Genomic DNA, 21,801 nt, shown 5'->3' with positions numbered 1-21,801 from the left:
AACTACAACAAGCAAACCATAGTCAAGTATGCAATAATGTGAAAGTACAAAGACTAATAGCAGCTTAGTAGTAAGGATCAGGATGGAAGATAGTATGAAGCCAACCAACGATAGTAGTCAAGCAATGAAGTCAAACAGGTACAACAAATTGGCAATGACTTCACGAAGACAAACTCTAAGTAAAGGGAGGGAGAGGATAGAACCAGTCACTTGTTGAAGACACAAGATTTGTTGGACCAGTTCCAGTTGCTGTGGCAACTGTACGTCTGGTTAGGGAGGCTGAGATTCAACTCTGAAGACCGCGTCTTCACCTTATTCCCCTTGAGCTAAGGACACACAGTCCTCGCCCAATCACTCTGGTAAGTCTGCAAGGTAGACTTCCGAACCTTCATAGACTTCGTTCACCGGCAATCCACAATGACTCTTGGATGCTCAGAACGCGACGCCTAACCGGCTGGAGGATTCACAGTCCTCAAGTGTAATAAGTCTTCAGGTCACACAGACAGAAAGACTTCAGTGGTGCCTAACACTCTTTGGCTCTGGGTGTTTGGGCTTGGTCCTCGCAAGGATTTCTCTCTCTCAAAGGCTTCGAGGTGGGTTGCTCTCAAATGACAAAAGCCGTGCACTAACTCTGAGCAGCCACCAATTTTTGGTGTAGGGGGTGGGCTATTTATAGCCACTCGGCAACCCGACCTGATATGTCCGAAATGACCCTGAGTCACTAAGGAACTGACACGTTTTCCAACGGTCAGATTTCAAACACACACGGCAACTTTACTTGGGCTACAAGAAAAGCTGACTCATCTAGCTCTGGATAAGATTTGCTCTCATTGTCTTCGCTCGAAGACATAGGATTTGGGTTGAGCATCACTTCAGTCATTCCGACTATGTTCACTTGGACCCCACTTAACAGTACGGTGGTTCCTATGACTCAACAAAGGAGAAAAGGAAACAACGAAATCACACAGTCTTCGTGCTCCATAGTCTTCACTCAATGTCTTCTCATGTCATAGTCTTCAATATGAATATCTTCACATACCACTATTGTCGTCAATGTCTTCATACATTTTTAGTGGTCATCTCTGGTAGGTAAACCGAATCAATGAGGGACACTACCTGCGTTATCCTGCAATTCTCACAAACGCATTAGTCCCTCAACCAACTTTGTCGTCAATACTCCAAAACCAACTTGATGCACTTACACACCCCAATGATAGGATTATGGTATCCAAAGGGCTCAACACTTGATCTGACTGGGAATTCTGATGTTGATTATGCTGGTGACAAGGTTGATCGCAAATCCACCTCAGGAACATGTCACTTTCTCGGTCGATCACTTGTCTGTTGGTCTAGCAGAACTGTGTTCACTCTCCACTGCTGAATCTGAATACATTGCTGCTGGATCATGCTGTGCTCAGCTTCTATGGATGAAGCAAACTCTCAAGGACTATGGCATCAACACGAAGAATGTGCCACTCTTCTATGACAATGAAAGCGTCATCACTTTCCAAGAATCTAGTTCAGCACTCGAAGACAAAGCACATTCAGATCCGTCATCACTTTCTCAGAGATCATGTCAACAAGGAATACATTGATATCAGTCACTTCAACACTGAAGAGCAATTGGCAGATATCTTCACTAAGCCCTTGGATGAGAAAAGGTTTTGCAAGTTGAAGTGTGAGCTAAATATCTTAGAACCCTCGAATGTCCTGTGAATGGACACACATCCTAACACTTATGTATGTTGACGACTTAGATGTGTAACACACAAAGTAACGTATATCTTCAATTGATGAAGACTTACCCTTTGAGTGTGAATACATTAATGTGGAAATTGACTTCGGAGCGCCACAATAATTGTGCGTCGTGTCTGGGTCTAATACTTCCTATACGGTGGGTAACACCACCACCAAATTCTTATTGAATAGCGTCACAATTGCAAAGTCTTTGCATTTGGATTGTCTTCAACATTAGTTTGTCTTCATGATTTATCTTCACAATGTTGATTTGGTTCATATACATATATACTTATGTTCTGTCCTCTACAGCATTCACTTATAGCTACGTCTTCACTCTTGAATCTTTTGATCTAAGTGAATGTGATCGGACCCTAACTTGTTCTATGCTTCTACCTCAACTCTATCTGTTCAAATCATATGCATTCTATTGAAACCTATCGATTGTCTTCTCTGAGTCCTTGTCAGCAGAGGACAATCTGACAAACATTTAATCTGTTTTTAATGCTGCATCCTTATTGCCTGAAAACCAGAGAAGCCGGAAAGACCACCAAACAATCCAGGCGTGCGTGGGAACATGGAACAACTTCCAATGTGTTGCATGTTTGCCACGTGTCCCTCAGATGTGAACCTCCAGGGGCACCTGCGTAATTGCGTTGTGCTGTCCCTTTTCTTATAAATACACATCACATCACGGTCAAAATCCTTCTCCCACCTCTACACCTCGCACCAAGCCTAGCACCACTGCTAGCTCTTGACGACGCCGGCGACGAAGTCTTAGCTGCCGCAACCTCATCGACGCCGTCCTCACGCTGGCCGCGGACCTCGTCTTCTCCGCCGCCGCTGTAGGTGTCTTCTGTCACCAAGTTAGGGCACGGGAGATTGAACTGCTCAGCCTCCTACTCCGTTCTGTCTAGCAGTTCTTCGTGTGCTAATTAAAACTTACTTTCTACTGCCTTTTTGATCTGATAGATTCATCCTTCTCTACCAAAAGTGGTTTCTATGCCTACAAAATTGAATCTATCCTATTCTGCTTCTCATATCATGCCTAGTATATTCACTTATGCTTCACAAAAGGTTAGATTCCTCACTTGTACCTATTCTTGGATTCGTACAAATCTGGAACCAACTCTTAACAAATAAGTGAATGTCTTCGTGTTATGAGGTCAATATCTTCAAACGGATTTATCTTCAAAATCTTCTGAGAATGCATATGACCTCTTCCCCTTCCCTCGCACCTCTAATGCTGTCACAAGTACATGTCCATGGGAGAATCCCTTGGTTCTCATAGTCTGCATTCATTTGCAGAATTCTTACAGTGTCACATCAATTCTCCTGAAGCCAGTTCCTGTCTGACCAGCCGTCGGAAGCCTTTACAAGTTTTGAAGCCATTTAGTTTAAACTTCATGGCCACAGAAAAGTCAGCAAGAAAGGGCGACAGACAGCGCCATGGGAATACATCCAAAGATTTTCCACCTGATCTGTATGAAATGTACAAGACAAACCCTGAAGAAACCTATGGTGAACGCAAAACTCGAATCCAATGGATTCGAAGATATTGGGCAGAGGAATGGTTTAAGTACAGATTCGTCACTCCTGAGTATACCGAGAAGAATGCCATCAAGCAACCTTGGGGAGATATCTTATACAAAAATTGTCAACCCAACTCCCAGTCTGAAGCCATTGATCAAGGCTTCCACCCTTGCATGGTCCGAGGACCAAAGCCAGACAATGTTGACCCATCATCTGTGTTATGGTGTCGTGAAGACAATATGTTCAAGCGCGACTTCAAGTTTGCCAAGGATTCTGCTGCGAAGAACAAGAAAGATCTGGGAGTCAATTTCAATCTAGGCCCATCTTTACCAAGGGCAGATGGCACACGCGATGCCAATCCCAATGTCATCGGGCCCTTTGGAAGTTTTGACGGCCTTTTCTCTCACATCGCAGCTCAGCAGGCCACTGTGGATCAATCTGATGATGACGCTGATACTGATGAAGCGCCTGCTCCACCTAAGCAACAGGAGCAGAAGAAAACTAAGGCTTCAATGCCCTCTGTTGCACCACTAGATTTGCGTACGAAGCCATTGGCAACTGCTCCTCCTGCATCCAGTATGCAATCTGAAGATCTCTCTCGCATCTCCAAGAAGACTGAGAAGTCTATACAGAAGAAGAAGCCCATCCAGAGTTCTGGTCAAGCACTGACCCCAGCTGTCGTTCTGAGGAATGAGAATTAAGCCATTGATCTGTCCAGTGACGATGATCTTGGTGAGGATGCTCTTGAGCTGCTGATAAAGAGCAAGCAAGAGGTGGAAATCTTCAACGATCTGCCCCTCTTTGATGTGGACATCCTGAATAACATCATTGATGAGTGGTTTGTCAATCCGAACCTCAGTATTGATGATCTTCAACTTCCCATTGGCATCAGTGTCTCTTTCCACAGTGCCATTGCAAATGAGCTAGCTCTGGCTCAGAAGATAGTTGAGCTGAGGAACAAGATTGACTATGAAAAAGCTCAATTCAAGAAGCACATGGCCAAGCTCAGCGTGACTGATGTTCAGAACTTCAAGTAGTTGTTGCATGACCTCAAGGAAGCGTTTCACAAGAAACGTGAAGAAGCAAAAGGTTCAAGAGAGCTGATGAAACACCTCGCTGCAAAATGTGTTCAAGCCCACAATGAAGCTGAAAATTGCAAGGCTCTTGGGCGTCCAGGCATCGACCCCAAGATCGCTACCAAAAAGAAGAAGCTGACTATGACCCAAGCCGAGGCTTCTGGACGGGAAGCACCTCACATAGTCTTCCCTGCCAGCATGACAGGCTCGAAGCCTAAGGTCCCCACAGTTGCTTCGGAACTGAAGAAGACAAGGGCAGCCGAGACCGAAGCCAGGAAGCGCAAGAACAAAAATGTCTCTGATGATGCACCACAGACTAAGAAGAGGAAGACAACGTCTTCGAAGAAGGATCAGGCTGCTCCCTCATAGCCCCTTTTTTGTCGAGCCCCTCTCAATTGCTCGTCCTGCATCCCCCCACCAAGAGCGTCAACTAGTACTTCACGAACCTGCTTCCAAAGAGGCTCCTAAAGCTGAAGTAGTTCCAGCTGTTGCCGCAGCTGAAGACATTGGTCCCCAAGACAATGTAGAAGACGATGAAGTTCTTCCTTAGATCGAGCACCAAACGGTATCATCGCCTATTCTCACGAACAGCAAACTCATCAGCATTGGTCGTCCCTTGACGCCAATCGCTCAGGATGCATCGTGGGCTGATCACCCCCAACAAGAAACTCCAAGTCAAAGTTCACCCAGTACTCCCCTACGTCAAGTCACCAATCCGGTGCTTGATGATCATGACTATGTGGTCCAGCCAACTCCCACTCCAAAAGCGTCGCCCGCATTCCGTAGGCTTCGCAAAGGACCAAGGCCACAAGTCGCTATGCCGAGCGTTCCAGCAGGAGAAGTGCAACCCAACTCAGTAGCACGTCAAGTGTTTCCTGAAGCCACTCCTACTGTGAACGTCTCTGTGTCTGAAGCCAAGGCTGCTGAAGACATACCGGCTGAATCAGCCGACGAACATCAAGAACCCCATGAAGAAGAAGAGTGAATTGTCACACCCCCCACCAATCAAGAAGTTGTTCTCGAGGAGAACAAGTCTGTGCCCGACCCTCCAGGTCCTCAAGTGGAGGTTGAAAATACTGAGACGGCCACCAGCAACACTACTGAAGCCAATTACATTGTCATGGCTGAAGTTAATGTGGCGCCTACAGTGAATATGGTGTCTGAAGCCAATGATGCACCTGAAGCCAATGTGAATTCTGAAGCCCATGTCAATGTCACTGCTCCTGTACTGCCTCCAAGGCCTCACACCATTGAGCAAGCATTTTACCGCGGCGAGCTTGTCACTGTTCGATGCCATATTCTGGTTCCTTCGCCTGCCCCCGGACCTCAGTTTGATTATCATGTGGAGCACACGCTCAGGTCCAGAAGCCAAAACCGAGGCTGCCAAGGTTTCCAGGTACTGCATCTTGGCCAGAATCGTTCAATGTGAATGGCTTCATAGAACACAAGACCTTCTTTGATAGTGCCAAGAACCCATATTCAAGGCCAAGAATTTCATCTGATCGGTTCTGGAGCTATTAGCAATGCAGTTATTATTCTTGTGTCTTATACAATCAAGGGCGCATTTTTCCTCATATGCGTCTAGACTGCGAAGCCGTTGCTAGACTGCCCTGCTTGGAAGAAGCCCTAGACTGCTTCAGAGATGCTGGCCTTCTGCAGTTTGTGACTGACAAAGAAAATTGGAATGAAGAGCTTCTGTTACAATTCTATGCTACTCTTCACATTCGCGGCTACAACAGGGATACGAAAACTTGGGTCCTTGAGTGGATGAGAGGCAATGTACACCATGAAGCCAAAGCTCTTGATATCATTGAGCTTACTGCCCTGCCCACTCTAGGTGAAATTATGAACCTGGTTGTCAGCTTCACCGAAATGCTTTAGAGAGCATATTCCAGAAGCCTGAGCCCAATATGAGCCAAATGTTGAGCATGATGAAGCCACTGCCACAAGATGCTGAATATCCAAAGAAATTCTTTGTTGAAGACCTAGAGTATCTGCCCCACGCCATCTATCATATTATAAGGCGAACTCTATGGCCCATCAAAGGACATTCTTCTACAACAAAGCTTGAAGGCTCAATGAAGACATTGGTTTTCTATATTCTCAATGGCATCAGCTTCAATGCTCAGGATTTCTTCATCCGACAACTTGCTGCATCTGGCTCTGATATATTTGGTCTGAAGTTTATGCTCCATGGGTAATGCGCCTTATCAAGCTTCACTCTGCTATCAACTATCAGCCCTCTGCACGCAACTATCTCATATTCCTGCCAGAGGTTGATATGTCTGTCGAAGCCATATACCCAGAGCCTGCAAAGGAGCCAATTTGTCCTCACAACATCGATCATCAAAGTTTCACTCAACTTATTGAAGGAGTTCATGATGCAACTCGTGTTTATCCCTTGGCTGGAAATACCCGTGCACCTCATCATGCCCATACTGAAGCCACTGAAAGCACTATTGCTCAAAGGCCTCCGAAGAGTTCTTGTGTACTCAATGACCGAGAGCTTCTCATGGCCTTGCATCAGAAACAAGATAAGCATCATGACTGGCTCAAGCGTCAGATGCAGAGTCTCTTGGTGGATGTTAATCGCATTCGCAATCTAGCCACCAAGAATGCATTTGTCACTCATGAAACCTGTCGACGGTCGTGGAAGAGTCTGACATTGCTCAGTTCTGAAGATGATCTTCAACAAGATGGATTCACAGAGAGATTCAAATTTGATTCCACTCCTCCCAGGAATGCTGTCTTGCGTCGGACTCCTTCACTCGAAGACTCTGAGTACTCCTCCTCTGCGGCAACTGTCAATGCCAGAGTCATGACGAAGATGATGCTACTTCACCTACTACCACTTCGGCGCATATCGACTCTGCACCAGGCCCCTCTGCACCACCAAACTCCAGCAACGACCCTGCTCCTCCATCTGCTCCTTCTGGGAATGAGTAGGTGCTCTATGTCTTCAAACATTTTTGGTCATTACTTACAAAAGGGGGAGAAGCATATGAGTTGACAGTCTTCAAGCGGGTCCTTATGGGTGGTTGCATTATTTTTGCTAAGTCTTACAACTCTCATCTTTTGATACATTTGGTTCTCTGAGTTGTAACACTTAAACTTGATGGTCGTTCGCTACTTTATCTGCTATTCTGTAATGCGATAATAAATCCCGCATGAAGTCATTCTGCAGACGTCCATTTTTCATTATGCATATCATTATCTTTGTTATTTGCTTATATGCATAATGCGTTGTCTTCACACTTAGATGATGGCCTCCACAAAGCAAAACCTGCCATGTGCATTTGCATTCAAACGCAAATCATTTATATGCACATCTTCAGGGGGAGCCTCGTCTTATGTATGAAGACAATACTCACAACACTAAACTTTCACATACTTTTATCCCCGTTGAAAACTTTAACCAGTTTGTCATCAATCACCAAAATGGGGGAGATTGTAAGTGCATGTAGTGCCACTCCTAGTTGGTTTTGGAGTATTGATGACAAACTTGGTGGAGGGACTAATGTGTTTGTGAGAATTGCAGGATAACACAGGTAGTAGTCCCATATTGATTCGTTTTACCTACCAGAGATGACCCCTAAAAATGTGTGAAGACATTGAAGACAATGGTGGTCTGTGAAGACATTCACATTGAAAACTATGACAGGAGAAGACATCACGTGAAGACTATGGAGTGCGAAGACATAGTTGTTTCATAGTTTCCTTTTCTTCCTTGTTGAGTCTTAGGAACCACTATATTGTTAAGTGGGGTCCAAGTGAACAAAGTTAGAGTGACTGATGTGATGCTTAACCAAAAACCTATGTCTTCGAGCGAAGACAATGAGAGCAAATCTTATCCAGAGCTAGATGAGTCAGCTTGGCTTGTAGCCCAAGCTAAGCTGTCGCGTGTGTTTGAAATCTGACTGTTAGGCACATGCCAGTTCCATGGTGACCCAGGGTCATTTTGAAAAAATCAGGTTGGGTTGCCTCCTGGCTATAAATAGCCCACCCCCTACACCATAAATTGGTGGCTTCTCAGAGCTTGTGCACAGCTTTTCTCATTTGAGAGCAACCCACCTCCGAAGCCTTTGAGAGACGATCCTTGTGAGGACAAAGCCCAAAACACCCAGAGCCAAAGAGTGTTAGGCATAACTGAAGTCTTTCTGTCCGCGTGATCTAAAGACTTATTACACTTGAGGACTGTGAATCCTCCAGCCGGTTAGGCGTCGCATTCTGAGCATCCAAGAGTCATTGTGGATTGCCGGTGAACAAAGTCTGTGAAGGTTTGGAAGTCTCCCTTAAAGACTTACCAGAGTGATTGGGTGAGGACTAAGTGTTCTTAGGTCAAGGGGAATATGCTGAAGATGCGGTCTTCTGAGTTGAATCTCGGCCTCCCTAACCAGACGTACAGTTGTCACAGCAACTGGAACTGGTCCAACAAATCCCTTGTCCTCTCCGAGCAACTGGTTCTATCCTACCTCTCTCACCTTACTTACAATTTGTCTTCGTGAAGTCTTTGCCTACTTGCCTGATCTGTTTGACTTCACTGTGTGAAGATGATGTCTGTTTGGCTTTATACTATCTTCCATCCTGATCCAACCTACCTAGCTGCTTATAGTCTTCGTGCTTTCACTTCATTGCTTACTTGACTAGTGTAGTCTACCTTCCGCTGCATATCAATAGGGTCATTCCTATCGTTCGTCTTCGAAACACCCATGTTTTGAAGACTTTCATAAAAATCGCCTATTCACCCCTCCCCCCAGTCGAATACTAGCACTTTCACTCCCGATGAACAAGACCCCTGTTTCGACCGTAGCGCTCCAACACCAAGCCGTTTCCTCCATTTTGCGGTACGCCACACCCCTCCTGATCAACAGGACCCCGTTTCGGCCATAGGAGGTCCAACAGAAGTCCTTTTCCTTCGTTTTACGGTATGCCAGACCCCTCCCAATGAACAGGATCCTGTTTCAACTGTGGCCGGTCGAACACAAGGCCATTTCCTCCACTCTGCGGTACGCCAGGCCTCGTTTCCATTGGTTGTTCCATCCAAGCCATTTGGCTCCCACGCGTTTCATTGCCTCCCGATGAACACGACGCATTCCGTTGCCTCACCATGAACACGACGATGATGCAGTTTCTTCATTCTGACCAAGCCATGTACACGAGCCCTGGCCATACGTATCTGCGAGTAGGCATTCGAGACCCGCTCGTATGTACGTATGTGGCCATATTTACTTTCTTGCACCCTGGCCGCTGTACGTACATGTACATGCTACGTGCGCGCCTCTACTAAGACACGTGCGTGCCTCTACATCGACAAGTATGTACGTACATGTTCACGACCAGAATGACAATGCTACGTACGCTTCGACCAGGTGGGTCCTGACTGTCAGGCACTTCCTTGCATGCGAAGATGTAGCTGGTGGGTCCCAGTAGTCAGGGGGAAATGTTTTTTCACAAAATACGGTGGCCCGTCCGTTGGGTCCCTGCTATCAGGTGGAGGAATCATTATTTTCCGTGTAATAAGAAGGCACTTCCTTGCTGCGGCCATGGACCCAGTTGTCAGCCTCTCCATGTACAGTACTCTTCTGATGGAAGTTGTTCCTTGACCATGTTGACCACGCCGCGTTCCGTTGCATGCATGCGTCCATGGGCGTGGTGCGTCCCCACTGTCAGCCTCTCACATACAGTCATCTTCCTATGACTCTCGGTAGTTGACCATGTTGATCACACCGTGCCAAGCACACCAAGGCCGGTGGACGACTGCGAGGCCCCAGAATGGAACGACCCAGAGATGGGGAAGACGCGGCAGTGGAGTCGCAGATGAAGAGGAGTGGGAAACTTGACTGGTTCGGGTGCGTGGCAGCACTGCCGCGGTGCCGCCCACGGGAGACAGGAGCAAGAACAGAGGTTGAAGAAGGAGCACGGTTGTTGGATTAACATCCAGCGGTCCAGCTGCTAGAATCATTTGTTGATTAAGTTGATAAAGCCCTGCATACACGTCCGCTTAGTAGGCCCACAAGTCAGCCACCAAATCTGACGGGTCCCAGCTGTCAACGGGAGGAATAATTTTTTCGCATAACAAGTAGGCACTTCCTTCCGTGCGAAGATACAGCCGGTGGGTCCCAGCTGTCAGGGGGAAGAAACATTTTTTCAGCTTAATAAGGAGGAACTTTCCTTGCGTGCGACCATGGACCTCATGGGTCCCAGCCGTCAGGCTCTCCACGTACAGTCCTCTTCCGATGACTCTCCTTTGTTGACCACACCGCACCGAGCGCAGTGAGGCGATGGACGACGGCGAGACCCCGGACGGGAACGACTAGGAGAAGGGAAGATGAGGCAGTGGAGTCGCATATTGAGAGGAGGAGAAGGGTTATAACTGGTGCGGTGTGGGGCTGCAGTCGGTGGAGAATAACAGGAGGTGTGGAGGGGTGGAGGGATAGCCTGGCCGGCGGTGGGGTAGGGCTTCACAGTGATGCGTGCTAAGCAGAGACGCTAGCCGCCGGAGGCCGGACCAGGCGGTCTCGACGATGCTGGAGGAAGAAGACGATAGATTGAAGGTGCATGTCGGCCGTTGGATATAAATCCAATGGTTGTGGATGTCATAATCATTTGTTGACCAAGTTGACAATGCCCTGCGTAGGCTTCGACCTATTGGCCCACATGTCAGCCTGCAAAAATGTGGCATATATTTAACCCATGTTTTCTAGAATGTACAGTCCATTGCTAGGCTGTGTGAACAAATAATTTCGCGTCAATGCGGCCCATTTATATTTTCTAAGAAATCCCAGCGCATTTGCACTTCCTTGAAATACACGAATTAGCTGGGCTGATTCTATATATAATGTTATGTTAGAAGGAGCAATTAATATGAAAAAATAAAACGGAGAGGCACATTTTTTATATATAAAATTAACAAATTAGTGGGTTATTGCTCAAAATAAAATGAGCGCATTATTACTACATTGGTCCTTAAAATCTTCGCAAGCTTTTGTACGCAATCACCAGGATTTTCCTTGCCTGTGAGTCAAAAACAACCAGGATTTTCCTTGTCAACTTCTATTAAACATTTACTTTTATAAGTTGATAACACGTGGGATGTTTTTATAATGTATATATAAGTTTCTATAAAATATATCATAATAGTAATAATATAAATATATATATAATGTGGTTAGAAGGGAAAACATAAATTGGACACACCATTATTATTCTTATATATAGATAAATAGAACAGAGACATGTGTTTTATTAAAAAAATACATCAGGCTGCCGATCTTTAAGAACAAGCCCATAGCTGGTATGGACCTCAAAAAATAAGTTGAAACCATTGTCTCCGAATGTCGTGGGCTACGCATGTTAAAAAACAAAACCTAGGCCTAGCTGATACTTGTTCACCCTCTGGAAAAAAATGATACCAGCTAGAACCCCGAGCGAACTGGATTAAAGAGGGGGTCGGCGCACGACTGAAGAAGCACATCAATAGCGATTTTTTTCTTCAATGGATGGCTCTCGATGGCATTTTTGTATTTGCCTCTGCACCATACAGCTTTTATTTTTAGCCTCGCAGTCCATGGTGGACCGGTAGCCCATTTGCTGGGTGGGCCAACCTATAGACACCAACACTCGATTTTTCATCAAGCCCCAAAAACAACGCGGTACTATGTTTGTTTTGAGGCCAAAAACATTACGGCAGGGGTTGAGCGGGGGAGGGGGAAGACAGAGCAAAAAGATTAAAAAGAGCGGATGCGCTATTGCTACACTAACAAAGCAGGTGCAATTCTTCTCGGTTAGAAGGTGTGTCGTTGACACCCACACGTCACATATCCCACAGTAGGCATACTAACAAGTTCACACACAAGTACAACAGAAAAGGTAAACATTCGTATCAAACTCAGGTTCACAGGACACGTACATATTCATAGCCAACACAATCAACAACTCAAAAGATTCGTATATACACAAGTTCAGCATGTCTATGCATCCAAATGATTGATAGATCACACGACAATATTCATAGATAATTCACAAAAAGATTCAGATATACACATGTTCAGTATGTTTATGCATCCAAATGATTGAGATCACAGCCAATATGATCCATGGATGAACTTTAATTACCTAGGGTACAGACTGGAAAATGGTGTTCAGTCGGAGGTACTTCTTGGTAAAATTAATGCTTGTACGAGTAAACTTTCGAGCACATAAGAGGCAGCACAGACAATTTGAACGTTGTAGGATTATCGTCAAATAGTGGCCTCGTGCCGAGGGAGGTTTGAGCAACTTGGCCACTACTTTCATCCAACTAGTTTACTGGCTCATCTTGGTCCTGTAACGCGCCAAAATTCTACATTGCAGACAAGAAAGGAGGCGGTTGAGAAAATGAACCACCCAAATTGAAATGGAGCATCCCTGGCTTGCAGACTGATTAAGTGCCAGATGAATATACGCGTCAAGCAACTTGTCTGGAATCTTTAGAATCCATGCCATACAATTCGCTACCATATCTGCCGATACCAAAAGGCACAAGTTGGGACCAAAGACTGGACTGTGTTTTTCTGGGCTATGCGCCAAGCAATATTTTTGGCGCTCACTCTCCTAATACTTGGAGTTTGACAACTGGTTGACGTTGGTTGATACTCGAATGAATATAGGCATTTCTTCTTGTCAACATCAATGCTTGTCTGAGTGAACTTTAGAGTACATAGCAGCAGAATAAGTATCTCTCCATCTGATCTTTTTGTGCAGTTCTACTGAAATCACCCAATGCAATGATTTGCCTGCGAGTTCAGTCTCCAAGTTACTCCTTTATAAAATCAGCAAACGGTAGCACAATACCAAATTACCAATACATGACAAACACAATAATCAGGATAAAGACCAGTACCAACCTGTGTGAGGTAGCATATCAATTACTATTTCCTTTGACTGGAAGCCGAGATAAGCGAAGAGACTGACAACAAAGGAAGGAAGCAAGCCCAGATTACCGGCTGACAGGAAAGGACGGAAGCTGTCGAGGCAATGAAGCACCCAAAAATTTTGTGCAGCTCCACCAAAATCGAGCATCCCTGTTGGCACATATATTGAGAGAGTGAGATTATTGTAATAGTGGGACTAGTTGATGAAACATACACTAACAAATAGAAGCACCCTCATTATCTTAATGGGTAAAGTTAGTAACATAGTAGTCTTGCTTAAAGAGAGGTATTTGTTTATTTAATCAGTGCCAATTAGCTCAACACTCAAAGCATTTCCATGTATCATAGGTTGCAAAACTTTAACATGCAAAGATAAAGGAGTTTCTCATAACAGTAGCACGATACAAATAGAGATGACATCAAACTAATATGGATGAAGGCCTTAGGCCCGTACCAACCTGAGGAAAAAAGCTTATTCATGTAGTCCCATAAGAGATGATAAAGCACTCACTGGAATCACTCAATAGTATTTATTTTTGTGCACTTAAAATGTATGGTTGAAATCACTCTTGTTTACCAGTGCTGAGATTATATCAAAAGATTATCAAGAACTTCCAGCAGAGTTAAAGCACTGGCTGGGATACAGTTCATTGTATTGTCTTGTGTAGTTCCACTAAAATGTATGATTGGCACAACATGATCCCTGTTTGCACAAGTAGGAACAAGGTGAGACCTTCATTAGCTTAGTGAGAAAGGATAGAAAGACATTAGCATATTACTCTAACAGTAGCATCAAATTCATGATGGACAATACGCAACACATTGCCTCATTGAACCAATGGCAATAAATTGACATGCAAAACAATAGCACTACTATGTCATGACACTAATAATATTCCCTCCCTGCTCCACCACATGATTCACCTCCATAGACAAACATACACATGTACATGATTCATCATAGGGTGAAATTAAAGATTTGTTTAACTCCGACAGGAAAATTAGGCAGCAATAAATTAGTGGTACTTAAGTACTCCTAATTAATTAAGTGAGACAGCAGAAGTGGAAGGGCTCCCTGGAGGATCATCTCACATGTACGGTAGTCGCTGCCGGAGCCCTTGAATGGCCTCGACTGAGGCCTCTGGCTTCAGCAAGATCACCTTGGCACTGTTTATTCTTCTTCTTCTTCCTCTTCATGCTCTGTTTCTCTCTCTCCTCACCAATCGGTGACACCAAGTACATGATTGGCCTTCTATTTCAGAATTGGTTTTGTCAGTGAGGGAGTACAAGTGTACTAGTAAAAAATAGCATTATTTTCTCATGGCAGTCACAAAATAGAGATGACCACATGCATTAAAAATCATTCTTACCTAAAGGAAGGTTATGGTGCCAATATGGATGATGAGGATTGGAACACAGATCTCCCTTTGTGCAGTTCCACCGAAATGAACCAACTGTTCCATTCTGACATTCCAGTTAAACAACACAAAAGTCACTTCTTTTAAGAAGTGTTTTGTGCAGTGCACCAAAAGGTCACAACAACAACCAGGTGAAATGGATATCCTTGTTTGCACAAAAAGTTACAGAGGAAATAGTCAGAGTCTCAAACAATTACAGGCAAAAACATTTGGATAAACTTGGCATGGCTTATAACAGTGGCATGGCTTCATTTTACCAGGGGCATTAGATTAAGAATAGCTAAATATTTGGTATACGGGCATGGGACAGTGGGTGCACCAGCAGTCCAGCACCATGTACCTAAATAGGGGCCTAAAGTGGTGATTCATAGTTTGTTGCCCCGAGAAACAAACATCCAAGAAACATATCTGGGTTGGTCCCATTTTTATTCACTCTAGCCACCTACTCCTATGTGTGGATAGCAAATCTAGTCCTGATCATACCACTGTGTACAGTGTTACCCCTATATTTCCCTTTTCGACCAAGAGATCGGTTGGATGACCAGTCTGTACTACTTTCACCCCTTTTCCTTCCTATTTGTACCAAATCTGATGTACATACTAAATTCCCCCAGCCTCACTTTATTTCTTGTTTGAACCAAGTACAAGATTCGACTCCATGAAGTAGCTTTACCTCCGACAATAGAAAAAAAATCGGTGACGTTGGACCATCCAATTGAGAGGGGCTGAGAGGTAGAAAATGATGCACATGCAGCGACGTAGCGAGCTGGGGAAGTAAAGCTAAGGCGGTTGAGGGATTCCTAGATTAGGGGGTATCCGGACAGCCGGACTATATACATCGTCCGGACTATTGGAGCGTGAAGATACAAGACTCAAGACTCTGTCCCGTGTCCGGATGGGACACTCCTTTGCGTGGAAGACAAGCTTGGCGATCCAGATATTATATTTCCTTCCTTGTAACCGACTCCGTGTAAACCCTAGCCCTCTACGATGTTTATATAAACCGGAGAGGTTGGTCCTTAGAAGGCCGATCACAATTACAATCATAATCATGATAGGCTAGCTTCTAGGGTTTAGCCTCTACGATCTCGTGGTAGATCTACTCTTGTACTACTCATATCGTCAATATTAATCAAGCATGAAGTAGGGTTTTACCTCCATCGAGAGGGCCCGAACCTGGGTAAACATTGTGTCCCTTGCTTCCTATTACCATCAGCCTAAGGCGCACAGACCGGGACCCCCTACCCGAGATCCCCCGGTTTTGACACCGACATTGGTGCTTTCATTGAGAGTTCCTCTATGTCGTTGCTGCAAGGCTCGATGGCTCCTTCAATCATCGTCAACAACACGGTCCAGGGTGAAACTTTTCTCCCTGGACAGATCCTTGTGTTCGGCGGCTTCGCACTGCGGACCAATTCACTTGGCCATCTGGAGCAGATCGACAGCTACGCCCCTGGCCACCAGATCAGGTTCGGAAACCTGAACTACACGGCGGATATTCGCGGAGACTTGATCTTCGACGGATTCGGGCATGTGCCAGGAGCACCGGACCGTCACGATGATCATGGCTTAGACCTGCTATCGGACAATGCTCGGGACATCACCCCCGCAGTAGCCCCGGACCTAAATCCGGAGCAGGCTGCGTTGCCTGAGGACGGAGGGATGGACCCCGCCCCGCAAGCCGCACACACATCGGCGGTAGAGCCGAACACAGGCCTCACTTTTGAGGAAGCCTGTGACTCCGGACCCCCGGACTCGTATCTAGTTGTAGGTTCCAGTCCACGCACTCCTGAGCCTGCCGAGCCTGGGCGGGCTCCGGTAACGGAGTTTACCGCTGTGGATATCTTCCAGCACTCGCCCTTTGGCGGCATGCTGAACTCATTAAAGTCTCTTTCTTTGTCAGGAGGCTCTTGGCCGAACTATGTTCGGCTCGAGTGGGAAGCAGGCGACGAAGGAATTCGGTGCCCACCCACCACCCACTTCATTGCCACGATCGATGATGTAACCGACGTGCTTAACTTCGACTCCGAAGGCATCGACGGTATGGACAAAGATGCAGGAGAAGATTCAGAACCTCTGGGGCGCTGGACTACTACCTCGTCACACGATATATACATGGTCAACACGCCCAAGGAGGACGATGGCGACAATCCGGAAGATAAAACCCCCGGGCAAAAGCCAAAACGACGGTGCAGACGCCGCTCAAAGTCCAGGAATAGTAAAAATAGCGACAAGAGCGCCAGAAAGATCGGCACCCCAGTCAACTCCGAAGACAACAATGACCACACGGATCTAGCGATGGAGCAGGATGAGCTAGGTCACGCTGAACCCAGTTCGGAGCAGACGCCCGATCACAATGATCCCGAGGGACGAGTTCATCAAACCGCCCCAAGACAGGAACACAGTCCAGACGATGATAACCTCCACAGAAGGCTTATGGCCACAGCAAGAAGTCTAAAGAAGCAGAAGCAACGGCTAAAAGTTGCACAGGAAATGCTCAATCGCAGATGGAATAAAGTGCTAGACACTGAAGAAATATATGGCGACGATTGCCACACAAAGAGCTATCTAAAATGCAAGCTACTGCCAGAATTCGACGACGAAGCCGTCCCACCAAAGAATAACACGACTAGGAGGCTAGACGTACCGCTTCATAACTGCAACAGAGCGGCTACCGACGCGCTGCACGATTTACGTGAGCACTTGGATAAGAAAGCCGGCACGGCCAGGTCCATCTACGGATCTAAAGGACACACCCCGGCGAAGGACTATGGTCACCAAAATGATCATACCAACCAAATACCAGTTCGGAATAAACACCGGACACAACAACAGCCGACGGCATGCCACAGCACATCCAGATACAGAGGGGCTGCTCACCCCCTGTGCTTCACCAAAGAAGTACTGGACCATGAATTTCCACAGGGTTTTAAACCTGTGAACATAGAGGCATACGACGGAACGATAGACCCAGGGGTATGGATCGAGGATTTTATCCTGCATATTCACATGGCTCGTGGGGATGACCTCCACACCATCAAATACCTTCCCCTCAAGTTGAAGGGACCAGCTCGACACTGGTTGAAGAGCCTCCCCGAAAACTCAATTGGGAGTTGGGAGGAACTCGAGGATGCTTTCAGGGCCAATTTTCAAGGGACTTATGTCCGGCCTCCGGATGCGGACGATTTAAGTCACATAATCCAACAGCCCGGAGAGTCCGCCCGCAAGCTCTGGAGCAGATTCCTCACTAAGAAGAATCAAATTGTCAATTGTCCGGACGCCGAAGCATTAGCGGCATTCAAACACAGCATCTGCAATGAGTGGCTCGCTAGACACCTCGGCCAAGAAAAGCCAAGGACAATGGCAGCCTTAACAAGCCTTATGACCCGCTTTTGCGCGGGTGAAGATAGCTTGTTTGCCCGTAAAGGCACCAGTGACCCAAGCATATCTGAAATAAGGGATGGCAACAGGAAGCCACGGCGTAATAAAAACAAACGCCAAAACAAGGAAGAGAGACCGGACAACACAACGGTCAATGCCGGTTAAAGGCAGTAAAGAGGGACCGTCCGGTATGAACAGAGTCCTGGACAGACTGTGCCAAATTCATGGCACCCCCGACAAACCTGCGAACCACACGCACAAAGAGTGCTGGGTGTTGAAGCAGGCCGGCAAATTAAATGCTGAACACAAGGGAAGGGAAACACCAAGTGAATACGAGAATGAACCACGCCATCCGAACACTGGGGGACAGAAAAAATTCCCACCAGAGATTAAAACAGTAAACGTGATACACACGACTCACACATCCACGAGAAAGCACGAACACGTGCTCAGAGACGCGTACGATATAGAGCCCATCGTACCCACACCTAACTACTGGATGGCTTGTCCGATCACCGTCGATCACACGGACTGCCTAACCAGTATTCGGCGCGGAGGAACAGAGGCCCTGGTGCTTGACCCAATAATCGACGAATACCATCTCACCCACGTCCTCATGGACGGCGGCAGCAGTCTCAATTTAATATACGAGGACACTGTCCGCAGGATGGGGATAGACCCATCCAGAATTAGACAAAGCAACACCACCTTTGAAGGGGTGATACCAGGCGTTGAAGCCTACGACAGGGGCTCCATTGTACTGGAGGTAACATTCGGCTCCCCGGGCAACTCCAGAAGCGAAGAACTACTCTTCACCATTGCACCGTTCCAAAGCGGCTATCATGCATTGCTTGGAAGAATGGCCTTCGCCCGCTTCAATGCATTACCGCACTATGCCTACCTTACACTCAAGATGCCCAGTCCACGTGGCATCATCACAGTTAACGGAAACACAGAGCGCTCTTTACGCGTAGAGAAACGCGCGACGGCCCTAGCGGCCGGACTATAAGCGGCCTCCAATATCAGAAAGCATGACTGGTCATTAAGACCACAGACACGGTTAGACGAGTCCGGCAGCTCGGATAAAACTGAACCAGGGCACCGTATATGTAATCCCATAGAGGACACCAGGGGCTATAATATTTAATATAGCCCCACAATTGGCTCAACCTTATTGGCAGGCCAACGTCTTACACTTTTACTATCCATCGCATACTTACGTTGTACTCTCCTACACGAGTTTTCTTTTTTACAGACAACATTCACGCGATACTCTTCCAGGATACGGCACAATAGAGACAAAGGTGCAGACGTGCAGTAGGGCCCCGCTCAAAAGGTTTCTCTTTAGATTAAGCCCCTGTGTAAACCTTTTTTATTGCCTCTTGTTGTTTAAACATCCCATGGGTTCCATACCCACAGAGGATACTACCGTTATTGGCATTTCGCCACGACAAACTAATGCACGTACCTGGAAATACAGGGTTTACAATGAATGGGCATTCTTCGGCCCATTTTCTGCTATAAAGTCCAAATACCTTCGGGAGTGTTCGGCGTCACGAGTTTGGCCTTATATTCATCAGCTCTGAATCATGTCTTTAGTCAAATGTTGGGTTTGCCCGGCTCCTGGGTTTGCTTCCTTACGTTCCGTTCTTATCGGCTAAGGCGGCCAAACGAGAACTACTGCGATTGTACCCTGGTTATTCCGGATGAGCACCTCAGTAGAGAAAGCCGAAAACTGACAGTCATGATACAGCGCGAGACTGTTCAACCACTCGAAGACTTACCGGAGTATTTAGGATTCCTCCGCATTAACGAAGGGCCATTTCCCGTCCATGTACATATGCGTCCGTATTCGGATGCACGCAAAAGTACTAGGGGCTACATAGTAGCCCCACTGTCAAACTCCTATGGCTAAGTGAAAGTGTTACAGCTATATAGTCTGGTTGCCTAGTTTGACGTGCGATCACCTCCTTAATGGACCAAGACGTTGGAACAAGTGTGATTATGCATATTTTTCGCAAACACCCCCACATTGTATGCCTGGGGGCTGAAGCCAACGACTACTAAGTTTCAGAATTACACATAGACATAAAAACGGCTGCACAGGAGGCACAAATAATACTTTCGGCCACAAAGTATAAATATAGCCTCATAATCAAAATGACATTGTTTTTACAATGATTCGCTTTGTCACTTGAACAATATATTCTTCAAGCACTGCGCCCCTATTAAGCGGGCACCTTCTGTTTCCTGCTCCAAGGAGTGCTCGGCCGGATACTGGCCTCCCGCTGGATTCTGGGTCGCTACAATGGTGGCCTCCATATCTGTCCAATAGGCCTTAACGCGGTCAAGAGCCATTTGTGGACCCTCTATGCATGCTGACCTTCTCACAGCATCGATCTGAGGCATGGCCCCAAGGAATTGTTGCACCAAAGCAAAGTAACTGTCCGGCTTAGGCCCCTTTGGCCAAAGATGGTCTATTACAGACCGCATTGCAAGCCTGGACAGCCTATGAAGCTCCGCTACAGCAGCCATCTTCTCACTTAACGGCAGCGGGCGCGCGGGAGCATTGAATTGCGACCAGAAAAGCTTCTCCACTTCTTAATCACCTTGATCCTCGAAAAACTTGGCTGCATCAGTTGTACTCTTCGCCAAGTCCGCATACGCATCTGAGGACTCAAGCGTCCATCCAGGGGAGCATACTTCAGATCCAAAAACATTGTCCGCATTAAGTAGGAGCCCCCAGCCGCGATTTTACCGACCTGTTGAAGCTCCTCCCGCACACCCCTGACCTCAGTCCGCATCTCCTTGGTGGCATTAAGTGCCTTCTTCAGGTCGGCCGAACTAGCATTATGCTCCTTTTCAAGGAGTTCATACCGGTCGGCGGCATTTTTGAACTCCACACCCATTTCGGCTATCTTTTCCTCGCTTCGGCGATGAGCAGCCTGTTCGGCTCTCAATTCTTCAGCCGCCTTTAGGGCAGCCGCATTGCTAACCCGAGCTTGTTCCTTGGCCTGGGCAAGTTCCGCCCTCAGGGCTTCCACGGCAGCAGCACCATCTGCAGTCCAAGCATATTGCATTAATATTATGCCCCTCTCATATTTTCATATACAACATAATAAGGAAAGCAGAGCACATACCTTGTGACTCGTTCAGCCGCTGTCAGGACCCCGACTCAATGCCACATCGATCTAGCATGTAACACCTCATATCACTTTGCGGCCTCATGCACGGTATTCCCACGGGTGTCGCCTTACCTTTGCCCGGGACCGTTTGCGCCTTTTGGCACACGTATATGACAGTGTCGCTAGCATCCATATGATAAGGAGCCCGGGCTGACATGGCTAGTCGTAAACCCAAAGTGGCACAGACTTACAGGGACAGGCATCCATGACCCAGCATTGAACGTGTCGGTCATCAGCGAGTGAATCCAGGCTGTAGCACTGGGCTAGCAGGACTCCGGTGAACCGGGCTGTAGCGGGCTAACAGGACTCTGGTATTCATCGCGTGACATTTCCCCGAAGGGACAGACACAGGAACGAAGAAGGACACATGCCGGCCAGCCTAAGTGTTCCGGAGCAGTAGCAAGCTACCATGGCTCAGTGAAACACTAGGAGACATTTCCCCGTAAGAGAGGCTACTAAAGATAAACAACTAGGTGGTCAGATCCCACACATACCAAGCATTTCAATTACATACACACAATATGCTCGATATGTGCAAATACAACATGGCATCACAACA

The sequence above is a fragment of the Triticum dicoccoides genome, chromosome 3B (genome assembly GCF_002162155.2).
Source record: "Triticum dicoccoides isolate Atlit2015 ecotype Zavitan chromosome 3B, WEW_v2.0, whole genome shotgun sequence".
Taxonomy (NCBI): Eukaryota; Viridiplantae; Streptophyta; class Magnoliopsida; order Poales; family Poaceae; genus Triticum; species Triticum dicoccoides.
Note: the sequence above shows the minus strand (reverse complement) of the source record.